Below are 11,582 nucleotides of genomic sequence, written 5' to 3' on the forward strand. Positions count from 1 at the left end.
TTTTTTTTTTTTTTTTTTTTTTGCCATATAAGGTTACACTCACAGGTTTCTGGAATTAGGTCCTGGGCCATTATCCAGCCTACCAAAGCCATATTTCCCTGCATTATGAATAAGATCACATGAAAATAGAGCATAGATTAAAACTCAGATCCTTCTTCATCTTGCAATTCCCACCCTTCACCCCTCCCAGGGCTACTGTATTGCCTTAGTCTTAGTAAAATCCTCAGCATTCCTAGCACTAGGGAACTCTACGACCATCAAGATTCCAGAGTGCAGGGAACTCACTCAAGAATACAAGGTGCAAGGTATGGATAGCAGACAATTAAATGACAAAACCTTTTCTTAAGAGGAGTAAGGCAGGAACTAATACACATTCTCCATCATCAATTATACATGTTGTGAGAGGCAAGTATTTTAACTCCTCTGAAACTTTCTATTTCTCATCTTCAGAATGGGAAAATGATATGTGCCTTAATACCTCATAAATGTGTTGGAAAGATTAGAAGAGGAAGGAAGAAGAAAAGCTATTTGAATAGTAAAGCGCTATCATTAGGTAAAATATATGGGGTTTATGAATCTCTATTCAAACAGTACTGAGGGAAGTAGAGTTTTAATTCTTGTATGACAGACACATCACCCCCTAATTCTTCATCTTTGGGAGATTGTATAAATAGTTTGACTTAAATTCTGACTTTTATCTGACACTGCAGGTTTTACTGGCAAACCTTACTGGTAGACAGCAAGAAATAGATTTTGGTCTTCTGAACATTCCAGCAAAAATAATTTTTGCCTTATCAATGTTGAAAAGAAACTATCAACATCCTAGCAAAAATAATTTTTGCCTTATCAATGTTGAAAAAAAAACTATCTAAAAAAACCCTTGGAAAGAAAACTGATATTTTCATGGAACAGCTGGGCTATTACACTTTTCAATCTGATTTTATTTTCCTGTCTTTGTGGTTCATCCATGTTGATGTATCGCTACTTATATGAGCATGACATAATCCTGCAGACCACAGGAACGTTTCAGTGGTGAAATGAATTCTGAATAATTGCTATTCAGCTGGCATAAATCTGTTTTCAGTTCAAGAATCATAAAGCGATAGGATTGGAACTGACCCCAGGAGTTGCTGAAGAGATGTTTGGTAAAATGGAAAGAGCTTTGAGATGGGAGACTAAAAAAACATATTCTAATCCATCCTGACAAGCCTGTTCTTTTCCATGTCTGCTTTGTATCTTCATGTATTTCACCTATTTCCATTCCCAATTTGACTATGGCCAGTAGATACTTAATTATATGTTAATGGGACATTGGTCATGAGATCTTAACTAGTTAACTATCTATCAGCAGCATAATTTACCTGTGTGCTTCTGGGCAATTTACTTTGTTAATACTATGATTATTAGAAAAAAAAGACAATATCTACCCATTGAAATTATTATGGAGATTAACTGATAAATCAAATGTTCCTATCACAATGTCTAGAACAGTGTTGACACCTAAGAAGAACTAAGCAGACACCATGACGTGTCTTGGTCTCAGTTTCTCTTAGCTTCAATTCATGTAAAATACTGATATCAAATTAATTTTTTAAATGCAGCTCTGATCCTGTTTCTTTCTAACTCAAAGCTCTTCACTGGTCCTTATTACCTATTGCTTGACTTAATCAATTTCTTATATCTCGTCAGTCTTACCCATCCCCTCACTTCAGTAACCTGCAGTTCTGCTTTTACTATAAACCTTTCAAGTCTCTAACATGCTTTTCAATTTGTTGATTATTTTTCTTCATTTGTATTTTTCCTCCGTTATCTGTCCAAATCCTACATAATGATGGGAAATGGAGCAAAAGTATTATTATTTCTGGATCAAGATTAGTATGTGTTCCTACTTTCATTCTTTCTCTTCAGCCTACTTGAAGCACATAATCATGGTGACCCAGTAAGCCAAGTGCTAACACCAGTAGTGCTTCAAGACTGAAGGACTCTAGGTCCTTGAATCCCCTTGGAAGAGAGCCATGTACTACTCAAGAAAACGTGTTTTGTATTATATGCTCATAAACACTAACTTCTACCATGTTAGCTATTTTTGTTGGTGGTTTATTATAGCAGTGACTATTGCCCTAACAAATAATGGTACACAATGTGAGTTGATAACTCTGTGGGGTACTCTGAGAACTAAGAAAAACAGGTTATTGAGAATGGAGTATATTCCAGGAATAGAAGCGACCAGTTGTAGAACATATTGCTTGGTTTCTCTGTGCTCCACTGGACAGTTAATGAGACCAATGAGTTCAGCAAGAAAAGTTAAATGAGTCTGGAAAGACACAGCACACATTTTCTCAGAGTGTCCATTTGGAACAGCAGTTTTTTCACTTTAATCAATATTACAAAATAAAAAGGTCTTGTCTCCAGGAAATTCTTGGAAATGCTGGGCTGTACAAAGCTAAATAGATTTTGTTACTGCAAAACTTCTTAGCACCATTAATATGCTAATGGATATTAGAAATTTCCTAGTAAAGTTGAAATATAACATCTTCCAAATATGATCACAGAAATCTTTTTGTTTCACACTGTATATCAACACTGAATTAATTTTTAAAAGTCAAATGTATTCTGCTATAAAGAAACACATCTTCAAAATAAAGGTACAAAGCTAATGAAAGCAAAAATACTTGCTATGCAAATAACTAAAACAAAGCTATTATAACTAACTATCAGACAAAGTAACTTTTTGTAACAAGATATATTATTATAGATAAAAATGGGTATGTCATATTAATGAAAGGATTAATTCACAGTGAAGATATAACATTTCCAATCCATATACACCCAAAGTAGGCATCCATGGACCTAAAGCAAAAAAAAAAAAAAGAAAAGAAAAAAAAAGAGCACACATAAAAATGGAGATTGGAGATAAATATATCCAAAATCAAACTGGGAAACTTTAACACATCTCTCAAAAACTTATAAAGCAACAATAACAAAAGAAAAAACAGTAAGATATGAAAGATGTAGACACAATTATCGCAGTGTGTTAACGAAGCCTGTTACATTGTATCCAACAATGACACAATACAAGTTCTTTTCATGTGTGCATGAATGATTTATCAATATTGGCCATATGCTGGGTTATAAAGAAGTTGTTAACTAATTTCAAAGGATAAATTCTTTCAAAGATTTTTTTTAAAAGTGTAGAAGTAAGCTAAAAGAATATAACTGATACACACACAAAACGTAATTAGGAAGTGTTCAACTCCTTAGAAATATGCTTCTAATTAAACTAGAATTAACAACAACAATAAATCTCAACAGAAATTAAAAAAAAATTTTGAATGGAAAAATCGTGAAGATACAAATTATCAAAATCAACCTTAAAGCATTTGTTAGAAATAAATACTGAAGATCAATGAGCTAAACTTCACTGTCATGCTAAAAGGATAGCAACATATTAAGATGATATTATGAATAAGTTTACACTAAAATTTTTACTACTAATGGCAGGGCAAGGTGTCCCACACTTGTAATTCCAGCACTTTGGGAGGCCAAGACAAAAGGATTGCTTGAGGCCAGGAGTGCAACACCAGGTTTGGCAACATAATGAGATTCTCTATCTATAAAAAAAAAAATTTTTGTAAAATATTAGCCAGGTGTCGAAACAGAAGAGTTCCTGGAACCCCCTCTCAGGACATGTGACAGGGGTGTGGCTTGTCTGTTTGCCCACCGCTGCTGCTCAAACCCCTTATAGAAAGGGGAGCATGCAGATGGGCAGGTGCAGGAGCCAGGGCAAGTGCCCCTGGGCTCCAGGCCCACAGCAGAGTCTGGGGGTGGGTGCCTTTTGCTCCTGAAACCCAAGTGAGCATGTGTTACAGCACACTCTCTTAGCTTTGCCATCCACGGAGAGCTTAAGTGTTAACCAGCTCAGTGTGCTCTTGGGACCCAGGTCCTTGTCCAGCATTTAAGAAAAATCAGGTCACATGTGGACTTGAAGGATGAATGTGGGGTTTTATTGAATGGTGGAAGTGGCTCTCAGTGGGATGACGGGGAGCTGGAGGGCAGATGGAGTGGGAAGATGATCTTCCCCTGGAGTTTGGCTGTCCAGCAGCTGATTACCTCTCCAACCATCCCCAGCTGAACTCCTCTCAGCATTCATGTGCTCCTTCTCTTCTCTCTGCTGTGCCGTTCTTTTCTGGCATTCTTGTGCTCCTCTGTTCATCTCTTCATCTGTTGATCTGCTTCTGGAGCCTGGGGTCTGAGGTTTACATGGGTACAGGACAGGGGGCGTAGTGAATCAAATGGGAATTACGGACACAAAAACAGGAATGCCTGTTCCCATTTAGGGCTGTAAGTTTCCAGGCTTAAGGGTGGGGCCTTTGCCAGGAAACTGTAACTGTAGTGGCACATACCTGTAGTCCCAGCTACTCAGGAGGCTGAGGCAAGAGGATTGTTTAAGCCCAGTTGTTCGAGGTTTCAGTAAGCTATGATTGTGCCACTGCATCCAGCCTCCATGACAGAGCAAAACCTTGCCTATAAAAAAAATAATAAACCTAAATGTCAATCAACAATAGACTGGATAAAGAAAATGAGTACATATAGAATACTATGCAGCCATAAAAAAGAATGAGATTATGTACTTTGCAGGGACATGGATGGAGACGAAGGCCATTATCCTTAGCAAACTAACACAGGATCAGAACACCAAATACTGCAAGTTCTCACTTGTAAGTGCGAGCTAGATAATGGGAACACATGGACAAATATAGGAGAATAACACACAGTGGGGCCTGTCAAGGAGTGGAAAGTGGGAGGAGGGAGAAGATTAGGAAAAATAACTAATGGGTACTAGGCTTAGTACCTGGGTGATGAAATAATCTGTACAGCAAACCCCCATGACTCCATTTACCAATGTAACAAATCCGCACATGTACCCCTGACTTAAAAGTAAAAATAAATAAAAAATAATAAATAAATAAAATCTTTACTACTTAGATGAATTGGAACGATATTGTATAAAATAAATATGACTTATAGATGCTGACATAAAATAAATGTTAGGTCTGAATAATTACGTATCTGTTAGAGAAATAAAAGGTGTTATTTGAAAACCTCCCCATGAAGGAAACTACAGAGTCAAACAGTTTCAACAGTAAATTCTTCCAGAGTGAAGAGTCAATATCATTCAGCTATTCCAGCAAACAGAAAAAATAAAGAATACTTCTCAATTCGTTATTTGGGGAATATAACCTTACCATTATAAGGCGGCAAAGACATTACTATAAAAAAGATACAGACTAATGTATCTATCATTATATAGATGTAAATATTCCAAACAAAATATTAGTAAATCAAACCCAGAAATATGTATAAACTGGAATTTAATTCAGAAATACAAGCATAGTTTAGAAATCAAAAATCACAATAATTAACTGCTTCAATAGAAATAAATGAAAAAATTATTTTACAATTTAAATTAAGGGAAAGGTTTTGATAAAATTTTAAATATATTTATAAATAAAGCAAACAAAGAATATCTCGTGAAAAAAACTAGAAAAAAGCTATCTGTCAAAATGCTTTGTGATGTGTGGATACATCTCACAGAAAGGAACCTGTGTTTGATTCACCAGTGAGAAACACTCTTTTTGTAGAATCTATGAAGGGACATTTCTGAGCTCATTGAGGCCCATAAGGAAAAACTGAATATCCTGTGATAAAACTAGAAACAAGCTATCTGTGAAAATGCTTTTGATGTATAAATTTATCTCACAATGGAACTAGTATTTGATTCACTTGGTTAAAAACATTCTTTCTATAGAATCTACAAATACGCATTTTTGAACCAATTGAGGTCGATACGAAAAAATCAAATATCAAGCAATGAACACAAAAAACAAGCTCTCCGTAAGAAAGCTTTGTGATGTGTGAATTCATCTCGTAGAATGGAACCTGTGTTTTGATTCACCAGGCTGAAACACTATGAAGGATCTACGAAGGGACATTTCTGAGCCCGTTGAGACTCCTAAAGAAAAATAGAATATCCTGAGAAAAAAACTAGAAAGAAACTATCTGTGAAAATGCATTTTGATGTGTGGATTAATCTCACAGAATGGAATGTGTCCTTTGATTTGCCAGGTTGGAAACCCTCTTCTTGTAGAATATATGAAGGGAAATTTCTGAGCCCCTTGAGACCTGTAGTGAAAAATCGAATATCCTGTGATAGAAACTAGAAACAAAACTAGAGATAAGCTATCTGTGAAGATTCTTTGTGATGGGTGAATTCCTCTCACAGAATGAAACCTGTTTTTGGATTTACCAAGTTGGAAACACTCTTTTTATGGAATCTACAAAGAGACATTTCTGAACAAATTGAGGCCCATAAGGAAATATCGAATATCCTGCAGTAAAATCTAGAAACAAGCCAGCTCTGAAAATGCTTCAAGATGTGTGGATTCATCAAACAGAATGGCACCTGTGTTTTGATTCACCATGTTGGAAACACTTTTTTGGAGAATCTATGAAAGGACGTTTTTGAGCCTCTGAAGTCTACAGTGAAAAATCCAATGTCCCAGGATGAAAACTAGAAAGAAGTTGTGTAAATGCTTTGTCATGTGTAAGTTTATCTCACAGAACAGAACCTGTTTTTGGATTCACCAGGTTGGAAATACTCTTTTTGTATAATTTACGAAGGGATATTTCTGAGCCCACTGGGGCCCATAATGAAAAAACGAATATCCCACAATAAAAACTAGAAACAAGTATCTGTGAAAATGCTTTGTGATGTGTGGATTCACCTCACAGCATGAACCTGGGTTTTCATTCAACAGGTGGAAACAAACTTTTAGTGGGAATCTGTGAAGGGAAATTTCTGAGGCCATTGAGGCCCATAGTGAAAAATCAAATATTCTGCAATAAAAACTAAACACAGCTGTCTGTGAAAAAGCTTTGTGATGTACAGATTCATCTCACAGAATGGAACTTGTGTATTGATTCACCAGGTTGGAAAAACTCTTTTTGTAGAATCTACAAAGGGACATTTCTGAGCCCATTGAGGCGTATGCTGAAAAACCAAATATCTCTTGATAAAAACTAGAAAGAAGGTATCTCTGAAAATGCTTTGTTACATGTGGATTCATCTCACATAATGGACCTGTATTTTGATTAACCAGGTTGGGAACACTGTTTTCATAGAATCTATGATGGGACATTTCTAAGGCCATTGAGGGCCATAAGGAAAAGTCGAATACCTGGTGATAAAAACTAGAAACAAGCTATCTGTGAAAATGCTGTCTGATGCATGGATTCATCACTCATAATGAATCCATGGCTTGATTCTGCAGGTTGGAAACACTCTTTTTGTGGAATCTACAAAGGGAAATTCCTGAGCACAATGAAGCCTATAGTGAAAAATCGAATATCCCGTGATAAAAACTAGAAACGTGCTATCTGTGAAAATGCTTTGTGTTGTGTGGATTCATCTCACAGAACGGAACCTGGGTTTTCATTCACCAGGTTTGAAACACAGTTTTATATAATATATGAAAGGAAATTTCTGAGCCTGATGAGACCTATAGTGAGAAATCGAATATTGCATGATAAAAACTAGAAACGAGATATCTGTGAGAATACTTCGCCCTGTGTGGTTAAATCTCATAGAACGGAATCTGTGTTTTGATTCACCAGATTGGAAACAGTTTCTGTAGCATCTACAAAGGAATATTTCTAAGCCTCTGGAGGCCTACAGTGAAAAATTGAAAATCTTGGGATAAAAACTAGAAACAAGATATCTATGAAAATACTTCGTCATGTGTGTATTTATTTCAGTGAATGGAACCCATGTTTGTATTCACCAGGTTGGAAACATTCCTTTTGTAGACTCTACGATGGGAAATTTCAGAGCCCATTGATGTCTACAGTGAAAAAAAAATCCCATGATAAAAACTAGAAACAAGCTATCTGTGAAAATGCTTTATGATATGTAGATTCATCTCACAGATTGGAACCTGTGTTTTGATTCACCATATCGGAAACACCCTTTTTGTAGATTCTACAAAGGGGACATTCCTGAACTTATTTTGAATGATAAGGAAAAATCAAATATCAAGTGATGAAACCTAGAAAGAAGATATCTCTGAAAATGCCTTTTCATATGTGGATTCATCTCACAAATGCAACCTGTGTTTTGATTCACCAGGTTGGAAACACTTTTTGTAGAATGTACGAAGAGATATTTCTGAGGCAGTGGAAGCCTGTATTAAAAAATCGAATATCTCGTGATAAAAACTAGAAATAAGCTCTCTGTGAAATGTTTTGTGGTGTATGGATTCATCACATAGAATGGAACCTGTGTTTTGATTCACCAAGTTGAAAACACTCTTTTTGTAGAATATACGATGGAACATTTCTGAACCCATTGAGGCTGATAAGAAAAAATCTAACATCAAGTGCTGAAAACTAGAAAGAAGATATCTCTGAAAATGCTTTGGGATGTGTAGATCTATCTCACAGAGTGGAACCGGTGCATTGATTCACCAGGTTGGAAACACTCTATTTGTAAAATATATGAAGCGGCATTTCCTTGCCCACAGAGGCCTATAGTAAAAAATAGAATATTCCAAAATAAAAACTAGAAACAAGTTATCTGTTAAATCGTTTTGTGATGTGTGCATTCATCTCACAGAATAGAACATGTATTTTGATTCACCTGGTTGAAATACTCTTTTTGTAGAATCTATGAAGGGACATTTCTGAGCCTATTAAGAAAAGAGTGAAAAACAGAAAATCCCACAATAAAAACTAGAAACAAGCTCTACGTGAAAGTGTGTTGTGATGTATGCGTTCATCTCACAGAATGGAACCTGTGTTTTGATTCATCAGTTTCAATACACTATTTTTGTAGAATCTGCAATGGGACATTTCTGTGCCCATTGAAGCCTACAGTGAAAAACTGAATATCCCGCCATAAAAACTAAAAACAAACTATCTGTCAAATGCTTTGTGATATATGGATTCATCTCACAGAACGGAACCTGTGTTTCGATTCAGCAGGTTGGAAACACTCTTTTTGTAGAATCTACAGAGGTCAATTCTGAGCCCATTGTGGCATATAATGAAAATCGGAATATCATGCGATAAAAACTAGAAAAAAGTTCTCTGTGAAAATGCTTTGTGATGTACAGATTTATCTCACAGAATGGAACCTTTATTTTGATTCACCTGGTTGAAAACACTCCTTTTGTGTAGCTATAAATGGACATTTCAGAGCCCATTTCGGCCTATGGTGAAAAACCGAGTATCGTGCAGTATAAACTAGAAACAAGCACTTTGTAAAAATGTTTTGTGTAAAAATGCTTTGGATTCATGTCACTGAATGAAACTTGGGATGTGATTTTCCAGGTTGCAAACACTTTTTTTGTAGTATCTACATGGGATATTTCTGAGCTTATTGAGGTCTATAGTAAAAACTGAATATCCCATGTTGAAAACTAGAAACAAGTTATCTGTGAAAATTCTTTGTGATGTGTGGATTCATCTCACAGAGTAAAACCTGTGATTTGATTCACCTGGTTTGAAACACTCTTTTCGTACTATCTAAGTGAAACATTTTTCAGCCCATTGAAGCCTATAGTGAAAAACCCAGTATCTCGTGACAAAAACTTGAAACAAGCTGTCTTTGAAAATGCTTGGTGATGTGTGAATTTATCTTACAGAATGGAATCTGCGTTTAGATTCACCTAGTTGGAAACGCCCTATTTGTAGTACCTATAAATGGACATTTCCAAGCCCATTATGGCCTATGGTGAAAAACCAAATATTGAGCAATAAAAGCTAGAAGGAAGCTTCTGTGAAAATGCTTTGAGATGTGTATGTTCATCTTACAGAATGAAACCTGGAATTTATTCACTAGGTTGGAAACACTCTTCTTGTAGTACCTACGTAAAACATGTCCAAGTCTATTGAAGCCGATAGTGAAAAACTAAATATCCAGAGATAAAAATTTGAAACAAGCTACCTTTGAAAATGCTTTGTGATGAATGGATTCATTTCACAGAATGCAACTGCTTTTTTTATTCACCAGGCAGGAAACACACTTTTTGTACTATCTACGAAAAGACATTTTTGAGTCCCTTGGGTCCTATAGCGAAAAACTGAAATCTTGCGATAATTAGATACAAGCTATCTGAGAAAATACTTTGTAATGTGTGGATTCATCTCATAGGATGGAACTTCTGTTTGGAGTCACAAGTTTGGAAACACTCTTTTTGTAGTATCTACATGGGACAATTTTGAGCCTGTTGAGCCCTAAAGGGAAACACCGTACATCCCATATAAAAAACAGAAACAAGTTGTCTGTGAAAATGCTTTGTGATGTGTGGATTTTTCTCACAGAATGGGAACGGTTTTTTTACACATCAGGTAGGAAACACTCTTTCTGTAGTATCTACCAGGGGACATTTCTGAGCCCTTTGAGGAGTACAGTGAAAAAACGATTAGCCTAAGATAAAAACTAGAAACACTGTAACTGTGAAAATTCTTTGTGATGTTTGGATTCACTGCATAGAATGGAACCTTTTTTTTAATTAATCAGATTGGAAACATTCTTTTTGTAGTATCTACCTGGCACATTTCTGAGCCCACTGAGTTCTAGAGTGAATAATCAAATATCCCATGATAAAAACTAGAAAAAAAAGCTACCTGTGAAAATGCTTTTTGAAGTATGGATGCATCTCACAGAATGGAATCTCCCATTTATTTCACAAGTTGAGAAACACTCTTTTTATAGTATCTACATGGAACATATTCGAGCCTATTGACCCCTATATTGAAAAACCATGATAAACATTAGAAACAAGCTGTGTGTGAAAACGCTTTGTGATGTGTGGCTTCATCTCATTTAATGGAACTGCTTTTTTTATTCACAAGATTGGAAACATTCTTTTCGTATAAGCCACGAAGGGACAATTCTGAGCCCATTGAAGGCTACAATGAAAAACGGAATATTCCATGGTAAAAACTAGAAGCCAGTTAACAGTGAAAATGCTTTGTGGTGAGTGGATTCATCTCACAGAATGGAACCCGTGATTTGATTCAACAGGCTGGAAACATTCTTTTTGTCCTATCTACGAATTTACATTTTTGTGCCCATTGGATTCATCTCACAGAATGGAACCCGTGATTTGATTCAACAGGCTGGAAACATTCTTTTTGTCCTATCTACGAATTTACATTTTTGTGCCCATTGGATTCATCTCACAGAATGGAATTGCTTCTTTTATTCACTAGGTAGGAAACATTCTTTTTTGCTGTATCTATGAAAAGACATTTCTAAGCCCATTGAGGCCTACAGTGAAAAACCAAGTATCTTGCAATAAAAACTAAAAACAAGCTGTCAGTGAAAATGTTTTGTGAGGTGTGGATTCGTCTCACAGAATGAAACACATTTTTTGATTCAGCATGTTGGAACACTCTTTTTGTAGTATCACGTGGGACATTTCCGAGCCCATTGTGGCCTGTAGTGAAAAAACAAATATCCACGATAAAAACTAGAAACAAGCTATCTGTGAAAATACTTTGTGATGTCTGGATTTATC

This window comes from Mandrillus leucophaeus, unplaced genomic scaffold (genome assembly GCF_000951045.1).
Source record: "Mandrillus leucophaeus isolate KB7577 unplaced genomic scaffold, Mleu.le_1.0 Scaffold261, whole genome shotgun sequence".
Taxonomy (NCBI): Eukaryota; Metazoa; Chordata; class Mammalia; order Primates; family Cercopithecidae; genus Mandrillus; species Mandrillus leucophaeus.